Source organism: Littorina saxatilis, linkage group LG14, assembly GCF_037325665.1.
Source record: "Littorina saxatilis isolate snail1 linkage group LG14, US_GU_Lsax_2.0, whole genome shotgun sequence".
Lineage (NCBI taxonomy): Eukaryota > Metazoa > Mollusca > Gastropoda > Littorinimorpha > Littorinidae > Littorina > Littorina saxatilis.
In genome coordinates this window covers 25,538,649-25,548,997 of record NC_090258.1, presented here as the reverse complement: position 1 = coordinate 25,548,997, position 10,349 = coordinate 25,538,649, and the positions used below count along the sequence as shown (strand labels likewise).

Sequence of the window (10,349 nt, the reverse complement as noted above, 5' to 3'; positions counted from 1 at the left end):
TACATTTTAAATGAATTGATGAACCATTCAGCACATGTTTAATTGCATTATGTGCAAAGAGAGAGAGAGAGAGAGAGAGAGAGCGTGTGCGTGTGTTCGATAGCTTATAGGCCTATGTTTTATAGACTGTATCTTACAGAAGGAAGCGTTTTCTGCTTTCCTTGCTCCAATTAAATTTAAATGAAGACTTGTTCATATCCAACCCTTTAAGCCTTATTTTAAGTTGGCTAACAATGACATCAATCTTAATGTATTTGTAATTAATAATGGACACATGGCAGTATGAAGGTGGGTATGTATATATATGAGGGTGCGGGGCGAGTATGGATATGTGGTTTTGGATATGTGTGTGCAGATGTGTGAATTTTATGTGTACATACATATATTGTGTATGCAAGACGTACCGATACAGCAACAACTTGCTGAATTTGTATACAACTGCATGATTATACGCAATAATGACATAACTACAGATACTTAACAATGTTGTAATCACTGCTCCATGGACGATATTTCTTCATAATGTATTAAGTTTGATGTGATAGTTCTTTGATTATATTGTTTTCTGTTCTTGTTGACCCTATATTAGGGCGAGGGCTGGATGTAAAAAAAACCAATATTCTTGCTTATCTATTACCCTCGATAATAAAGATTTTGTCTTGTCTTGTCTTGTCTTGTCACTGTCTGTCTCTCTCTCTGTCTCTGTCTCTCTCTCTCTCTCTCTCTCTCTCTCTCTCTCTCTCTCTCTCTCTCTCTCTCTCTCTCTCTCTGACACTCGATCCCTATTGTAACTGTAAATACAACAAATGAACATAATTAGACATAGACATAGAACACTTTATTATCTGAACGAGGAGAAACTCAGGTGTGGTGTATACAGCATTACAATACACACCATAAAACGTAAGAACATAAATAAAATATCGAGGCGCAAATAGTCCACTCACAACAGTCAAGCTTAGGACGACAATAGCGAAACAAATCTCTCTCTCTCTCTCTCTCTCTCTCTCTCTCTCTCTCTCTCTCTCTCTCAGTCAATCTCTCTCTCCCTCTCTCCCTCTCTCTCTCTCTCTCTCGCTCTCTCTCTCTCTCTCTCTCTCTCTCTCTCTCTCGTGGAATCTGTGTGGATTGAAGTTAAGTTGAGAGGAGCACCTCCACTCCTCATAGGATTTTGTTATAGAAATCCCGCAGAGCGAGCAAACTGGTCAGATAACTTTACACAGATGTTAGATGCAGTTCTGCTCGAGTCAAAGGAAACAATTCTGTTGGGAGACTTTAATGTTGATTTGCTTAAACAAAACAAGCAGTGGGTTGATATGATTAACCTCTATAATCTTAAACAAATAGTCAACACTCCCACTAGAGTCACATCATCCAGCAGTACTCTGATAGATCATATCTATGTTACTGATCACCATAATATTGTCGAATGTTGTGTTCCAGCCAATGGTTGCAGCGATCATTTTCCTGTCTGTTTAACATGGTCAAGAAAGGGTGTCAAAATTCCTAAAGTTGGTCACAAGACAATAAAATACCGCTCTTTTTCTCAATTTAACGAAGACACCTTTCTACATGAACTTTGGAATTCCCCACTATCTGATACTTACAATTTTACGGATCCGGACGAAGCCCTAACACATTGGCTTAGTGCCTTCAATGACATATACGATAAACATGCTCCGTGGAGAATAAAGAGAGTTAGGCACATTGTAAAACCTAAATGGTTTGATAATGATTTACAACATGCCATTGACCATCGCGATTTTTTAAAGTCGGTTGGCAAGGAAGAGGAATACAGAGAACAGAGAAATAAGGTAAATTCACTTAAACGAACAAAAAAGATAAAATATTTTCGTGACCTAGCATCAAGTTCAAAGCAAAACTCAAAGAATATATGGAAGGCAATAAATGAACTTACGAATAAAAAGGCTGCCAGTCATCCGAGTTGTATCAAGGACATATCTCCCGATGCTTTAAACACACATTTTTCCAAAATTGCTGAAACTGTGATTAAAAATGACAAGTCCAAATTAAATGATTTGAAAGTTTTAGAAGAATTTTGCAAATCAAAACAAATTTCATGTCCAGCAAAAATTCCCCTTCTTACAGTACCTGAAGTTTTTCACGCACTTACACACCTCAAGCAAACAGGCACCCGGGGGCTCGATGGGCTTGATGGTAGGATTCTTAAATTGTCAGCCCCCGTAATTTCTGAAACACTTACCTACATTTACAATCTCTGTTTAGAAAAAAAATATTTTCCAGTCGCCCTGAAACAGGCTAAAGTCATTCCTCTGTTTAAATCAGGTGACAAAAGAGACCCCTCAAATTATAGGCCAATTTCCATTTTGTCTGTGTTATCAAAACCACTGGAAAAGCATATCAACAAACACATCCTAACACATTTCAACCAAAACAACTTATTCCATCCTAAACAATCAGGATTTAGAGCTAAGCATTCCTGCCACACTGCCTTAATCTCTCTTGTTGATCAGTGGTTGGACAAAATAAACGATAATGAATTCTGTGGTGCCATTTTCGTAGACTTTGCAAAAGCCTTTGACGTAATTGATCACACATTATTGCTTAGAAAATTCGGTTTGTATGGCGTCGGATATGATACTATCAATCTTGTTAGTTCATTCCTCTCTGACAGACAACAGACAGTTCTTACAAACACTAGAGCATCGAGCATGCAAGCTGTAGATTACGGTGTACCACAAGGATCGGTATTAGGACCTCTGCTCTTCTCAATATATGTTAATGACCTCCCCCTTTATATTCAACATTTATGTGAACTTTTTGCAGATGATACCACAATTCACTCCAGTAACAAAAATTTAACTCGCTTATCAGAATCCCTCCAAGGAAGTCTAAACCAGCTGACAGAATGGACTGACCTAAATCACATGTCTCTTAACCCAAAGAAAACCAAATATATGATAATTACAACTAGACAAAAACGACAGAATTTTACCTCAACTGGTCCCGATTTAATGATTGACGGCAATATAGTGGAAAAAGTCGACCATCACAAAGTTCTAGGTGTCCACATCGATAACAACCTGTCTTGGTCAACTCACATTGAACAACTTAGTAAATTAGTGTCAAAGAAAGTGTACCTCTTATCTAGAATTAAACACTTCCTTAATTGTCAAGCCAGGAAGTTATTTTTCACTGCTCATATTCAGTCTCTTATTGATTACGCATCCACTCTATGGGACTCTGCAAGTGATAATTCCCTAAAGCTACTCAGCAGATTACACAAAAGAGCGCTAAAAGTAGTATTACTCAAACAGACTACTCTCACCGACTCAGACTACATCAACATAGGGGTCCTACCTCTGAAGTCAAGAATGAATTACAACAAAGGAATAATGATGCATAAAATTATGACAGAAAATGCACCCGAAACCATTTGCTCAAAGTTCTCTTTGAAGAATTCGCACCACTTTATAAAACTAAACACTCCTCTTCCTAGGATAGACCTATTTAAATCAAGTCTTGTTTATTCAGGAAGCAGCCTCTGGAACGCTCTTCCGGACGCCCTGCGGCAATCCACCAACACAGATTCTTTTAGAACCAAATATTCTTTCCATTTAATGAACTCTATGAACAAATAAACTTGATTGGTATGTTTTCTTTGTATACAGTTGTTCATTATCGGAATTATGGTTTATTGTGACAAAATCACGAAGATTTGGCTCTGTAATACATTGTTTTGCTGAGCTAATGTATTGTTGGGTTACTTTCCGTTTATCTTCATTGCTTTACACCCAATTTTGAACACTACCTTATGATCTACAATGCTTCTACATAATGCGCTTCATGTACATAAACTTATATGTTCTACCATTAATGTTTTTATGTAACCTTTTTTTCCCTAGTCATAGTTATAGTAAAATAGTTTAGTCCCTCTTTAGGGCGAGGGCCAGATGCAAAAAAGCATATCTATGCTTATTCTTGTCACCCTCGAAAAATAAAGATTTGTCATTGTCATTGTCATTGTCTCTCTCTCTCTCTCTCTCTCTCTCCATTCATATCACATTAAGTCACAAGCGGACGCGCGGGCTCATAGGCGCCTGGAATCAATATATATATATAGATGCTCCCAATAGGCTGTCTGTGAAGGGATACTTACTTCTCTCTCTATCTCTGCTAAGAGATTTTAACAAATCTCGGAAGAAAGTCTCTGCTGACTTTCAATTGTTTCTTTCACAATTTCTGATGTTTTATATATATATATATATACTAGAGGAATACCCGGCTTCGCCGGGGTGAATCGCGAGACAGAGACAGACAGCGTGGCGGTTCATCACAATCACCTCTGCAAGCGAAGTCCTGTCACACGGGATTGAGAATTTTAGAGCTTATTTCTTAGCCCTATATTTTCTGTTGTGGCTTCTCAAATGCCAGAACATACAGACAGACAAAAGCCGCTAGACCCCATCACAAACAGAACTCTACAATCAACAGGTTTTTTCCCACACACACACACAAACACACACACAGAGAAGCCGTATATATATAATATGTATATCTATATCTATAAATATATAGAGATAGGTGAGTGTATTTTTTGCGTGGCTATAAATTGATTCGACCTTTTCACTTTGACAGTACGAACAACTTACGGGTGCAAGGGAAGCGTTCTGGACAGCGCAGTGACATTCTAAAAATAGTACCTCAGAAACGGGAATTTGGGGTGAACGGTGCGACAGAGACAGACAGCGTGGCGGTTCACCACAATCACCTTTGAAAGGCGAAGTCCTGTCAAACGGGATTGAGAATTTTAGAGCTTATTTCTTAGCCCTATATTATCTGCTGTGGCTTCTCACATGCCAGAACATACAGACAGACAAAAGCCGCTAGACCCCATCACAAACAGAACTCTATAATACATAGGTTTTTGCCTACACACACACACACAAACACACACACACACAGAGAAGCATATCTGTATCTATAAATATATAGAGATAGGTGAGAGTGTATTTTTCGCGTGGCTATAAATTGATTCGACCTTTTCACTTTGACAGTAAGAACAACTTACGGGTGCAAGGGAAGCGTTGTGGACAGCGCAGTGGACAGCGCAGTGACATTCTAAAAATAGTAATAGTAACTTAGAACTGAACGGGAAAGCCACACGAAGGAAGGGAGATAAACGCCAAACACTGGAGAAGATAAGGAAGAGTTACTTATAATGGTGAAATGAACGCAAAAACGAAAATGAGTTCAGCGCTGCGCGCTGAGAGCCCGTGTTGAAATATCTCATCGATGATATTGTGTCCGGGGTGTAGCTGAATACGGTGTCCAAATTTGAAAAAGATCCACCGAGAACTTTGGCGTTGTGATGTGGTGTAGCGGCTATGGTGTGTCGGTATGGGGGCCCGGGTAAGCTGAGGTGGAACCAAAATAGCTGAGGTGGAACCAAAATCGGTTCCGCGCTGCGCGCTGAGAGCACTTGTTGAAATATCTCATCGATGAGGTTGTGTCCGGGGTCTCTCTGAATAAGCCCACCAAATTTGAAGCAGATCCATCGAGAACCTTGGCCGCGCATCGCGCACAGACACACAGACAGACAGACAGACAGACAGACACTAGTCGTATATATATATATAGATATATATATATATATATATATATATATATATATATGTTAAAAGTTGCTTAAAAATAAATCCAGATCCAAACAACATCACATCATCCAGGTATATGTTTGGGTTATATCATAAGGAACGATAACGGGCGCAGTGGCGTGGTGGTAAGACGTCGGCCTCCTAATCGGGAGGTCGTGAGTTCGAATCCCGGTCGCTGCCGCCTGGTGGGTTAAGAGTGGAGATTTTTCCGATCTCCCAGGTCAACTTATGTGCAGACTTGCTAGTGACTTAACCCCCTTCGTGTGTACACGCAAGCACAAGACCAAGTGCGCACGGAAAAGATCCTGTAATCCATGTCAGAGTTCGGTGGGTTATAGAAACACGAAAATACCCAGCATGCCTCCCCCGAAATCGGCGTATGCTGCCTGAATGGCGGGGTAAAAACGGTCATACACGTAAAAATCCACTCGTGCTAAAAACATGAGTGAACGTGGGAGTCTGAGCCCATGAACGAAGAAGAAGAAGATAAGGAACGATGTACAGCTGTATCAGTGTCATATCACATATAATTACTTTCCATTCCAACATCAAAAATACTCAACGCTATGAACAACACCACAGAAATCTTATAATACTGACTTATGATAATGATAATAATAATTAGACACTATTGCACAACTAATTCATGCAGTCCCACACTTGTCGGCGATTAATGTGTGTCCAGCTGTGCTCCAGGCCTTTCCCTAAACACTCATGATTAATTATCAATTAATCCACATTCGGTTTGTCATTTCAACAGCTGCGTCAAAACAACGCTTTAGTGTCCTCAGTTATCCCCATTTTGTACATTCTTTTGAGGGAATATTATATTGATCTGACCGTGTGTGTGTGTGTGTGTGTGTGTGTGTGTGTGTGTGTGTGTGGTTTTTATTTTCGTTTTTTTTTTGTTTTGGAGGGGGGGGGGGGGGTTCTGACGACGTTGACTTCTCTTCTTCTTCTTCTTCTTCTTCTTCTTCTTCGTGCATAGGCTTAGACTCCCACGTTCACTCATGCTTTTAGCACGAGTAGATTTTTACGTGAATGACCGTTTTTACCCCGCCATTCAGGCAGCATACGCCGATTTCGGGGGAAGCATGCTGGGTATTTTCGTGTTTCTATAACCCACCGAACACTGACATGGATTACAGGATCTTTACCGTGCGCATTGGGTCTTGTGCTTGCGTGTACACACGAAGGGGGTTAAATCACTAGCAGGTCTGCACATAAGTTGACCTGGGAGATCGGAAAAATCTCCACTCTTAACTTGACCCACCAGGCGGCAGCGACCGGGATTCGAACTCACGACCTCCCGATTAGGAGGCCGACGTCTTACCACCACGCCACTGCGCCCGCCCGGCGACGTTGACGAATATGGGGAATCCACTGCACAGGTAATAATTATGACGCACACGGCACGATTTCATCTAAAACACACCTGAAGTATGGTAATTAATTGAATCAAAGAGATGTTCAGGGCCCTGCTTTTCTCCGGTGTTGGAAACAACAGTTTAGTCCAAAAGCGCCGCCTGGCGGCAAGGCGACCAACACCATCTATGACGCGACAGCCAAGTAAATGCATCATGTACGCAAACAAGGAAATAGCTCAGTGGAAGTAACCCAACCCATAGATATCCCTTGACAGGATCGCCAACTCTGCGCGCGCGCCAACGCTGGCTCTGTTTCGAACTCCCGTCTGCGGCTGCGAGAGGTTTTGACAGTAACTTTACTTCCGGTGCAGTCTTTCAACACATGGAGAAGAAGGAGAATTTCGAAGGGGAGGTGGAGTTTGTGACTGAGGTATGTGAAAAGCAAACAAAGCAATACAAAAAGATCATTGCTGATGATTGAAATGAGTCATGTGAATCAACAATAAAGATTGATTGTGGACGGCACGTCATTATTTTTGTTTTTAACACTTGAAACGCGAGAGCATCTGACACACTGGTAAATCCGAAGCTGTGCACTCAAGCTGATCAGCAGATCGTTTTTCTGCAGAATTCTCGTTCACATCGGCCACTATTTTAGCTCAGCGAACCGACAAATTTGCAACAGAACAATTTCTGAATGTTAGAAATTCGGCTGTAGATTTATAGATACCCTTTCTATTCCATGGTTGTTGTTTTTTCAGGGGGAAAGTACCGACATCTCAATCGCTGAAAAGATGACAGCATCACCACAAAAGAAACTCCAAGAATTGCCAAAAGTAAGTAAAAATATTGACAGATCTATGTAAAAGACTATGAAAATTTAGAACTGGAACAACAGATATTCAAGAAATAACCGATAAGTGATATATTATAACTGAACCATTGATTGATTTGAATGTACATCATGCATGGAAGTTAAAAATGGTGCAGGAACTGAAGTCAGATCAACACATCAAAAAGATCAGTGCAATATATTTGTTTTCTTTCCCCTCCAGCATAATTCTGTTTTGATATATGCTTGATGTCTTCTGTTGTTTTTAAATTCATTGTCACTTCTAAATTGCATGCTTTATTGCAGAACGCTTGTGCATGATCTACCAAGAATGACAACTGCCTTTCGCCGGAGCTCAGAGGGCTTGTCGACCAATTCAGTAATTGAAAAGTAAGTTTTTGAGTAAGGCGATATAAAAAAATCAGCTTGCAAAGTCCCAGTACCTGAAAGATCACTTTCATTCATAGTTTTCGAGCAAAAATACTGCTTCGTTGCACAGAGAGGCTACTGTTTACAAATATTTTAGGTACATGCCTGCCACTACAATATTTCATGTGTTTTTTAGGATCATTGATAGCACATGTCATAGTTGAAAGACATGATAAGGATTCATGAAAGTGGTTTGTCAACACGTTCTATAACGACAAATGGAATAAAAAATTTAATATGTTCACATCCATTCATGTAAAGTGTAGTTTTGGGTTGTTGTCGTGTGTTGTTGGTTTTGATTGTGTGCATGCATCTACATCTTCAGTTTCACTCTTGGGTTGATTTCTGCTATATTTGTGTGTTGTTTTATTTATAATATTTTATTTTCTGTGTTTTAGGTGCAGATCTGGAAGAGAAACTTCTGCTTCTTCATGACTGCCTAGTTCCCTGAGGCAAGGTTGGGAATGCTGCCAAGGAGAAGGCGTGGGCCAGGTACTACTCTGCTTTTTCAACCCAGCATTCAGGCATTACTGAGTTGACAGTATCCCCTGCAGTTTCAGCCTGGATTGCCTTGAACATGTTTATACTGTTGGTGTCTTAAAGGCCTATGAAGAAAAACTAGGGAACCAGTAAGTGCATTAGAAATCAAAGAGGATGAAGAGGACAATGCAAAGTATGTTGGAGGATGTGTTGCCAAAAAGCTAAAACAGAGAGTTTGGTGTCTCCAAAAGAGTGCGTACAGAGATGAGAAATTGCAGTGTTTGGAAGCCCTGACTTGCGCACCTGAATCCTACAGTGAAAAGAGTGAAAACACCCCTGACATGACAAGCATGCTGAACAAGGGCAAACTGACCTTTGTCAAGCCCAATGTATTGCAGATGTGTCTGTCCATGCAACACAAAGCAGAAATCTTAAACAGAATGAGGCAAAGCGTTGATGATATCAAATAACCAAAGGGAAGTAATTGCTCTTTATTCATACGACATGACCGTGTAATAGAGTAAGCGAGAGTTGTACAAAACCTTTTCTCCTGGCACCTGAGAGAATAACAAGCATTGAAATATACAAGCGACTTTCATCCTCTCGTGCCAGGAGAAAAGGTTCCGTACAACTCTCGCTTAATCTATTACACATGTCGTATGCATAAAGAGCGATTACTTTACTTCCCTTTGGTGATTTGATGTCCATGGAACATATTTTCTGGGAAACCTGTGCATCAACACACAGGCAAAAGCAGATGACTTTATTGAACCATGCAGGAACAGTGATGCTGTTCCGGTGTGTTTTTATGACACTTTGTATTCATTTGATCTTTCACAAGCTGTTCAAGAAGACACTTTGCAAAATGTTCTGTTTTTTTTAAATAAGACTCCACCACAAACTGAAGACAATGATGGACAAAATGAAATGTACATGGAAAGAAAAGACTGAGGAAAAAGCTGAAAACATGCAATGTTGGACAAAATGAAATGCACATGGAAAGAAAGGAGTTTGAGGAAAAAGCTGAAAACATACAATGTTGAGAACAATCAGGAAGGATCTCTGTAGTGTGTTGTGTATGATCTTTCTTCATGCAGTACAAACTATCCCATCTGATCAAGTGCATGTACATTGAATTTGAACTTCTTGATTGTTGTCTTAGGTGTCGATTTTTTGTGTTAAAATCTGCTGTCGTTAAAATGTACTTCTCTTCCTATTTGGTTCAGTATTGTATCACATGGCTTGTTCAGTGCCTGTTCTGTATTTTCATGAGTCCATGTAAATTTAAGTCTGCAACATGAAAAATTTAAACATATTCATTTTGCTATGGTTCAAACCTAATTCCTTTATGTACTTGTTCAAAATATAATTTTGACAGCGATATATTTTGCAAACAGTTTTCATTTCAAAATCAATTGTCAGCCACTTGATAAATGTCTTGCATCGATGCGTCTGATTGTTTTTATGTTGACCACTATGTACACCGGAATTTGCTTTGCTTTCCTAATAGAACATGTTCAGTCGCATACCAGCAACACTTTGTTATAACCTTGAATGGTTGAAAACAACGTTAAACACCAAATAAAGAAAGAAAGAAAGAAA

The 10,349-nt window shown here is 39.8% G+C and overlaps 1 long non-coding RNA gene across 2 annotated transcripts; it reads left to right on the top strand.

Moving 5' to 3' along the window:
* Window positions 1-7,267: 7,267 nt before the first annotated feature.
* On the top strand, window positions 7,268-10,349 carry LOC138947424 (uncharacterized). Of its 2 annotated transcripts, XR_011449658.1 has the most exons (4): window positions 7,268-7,436; window positions 7,768-7,842; window positions 8,145-8,228; window positions 8,666-10,349. It is a non-coding gene; the product is annotated as an uncharacterized lncRNA (long non-coding RNA). The 2 variants fall into 2 exon arrangements; XR_011449657.1 differs by lacking the exon at window positions 7,268-7,436 and having other exon boundaries at window positions 7,454-7,842.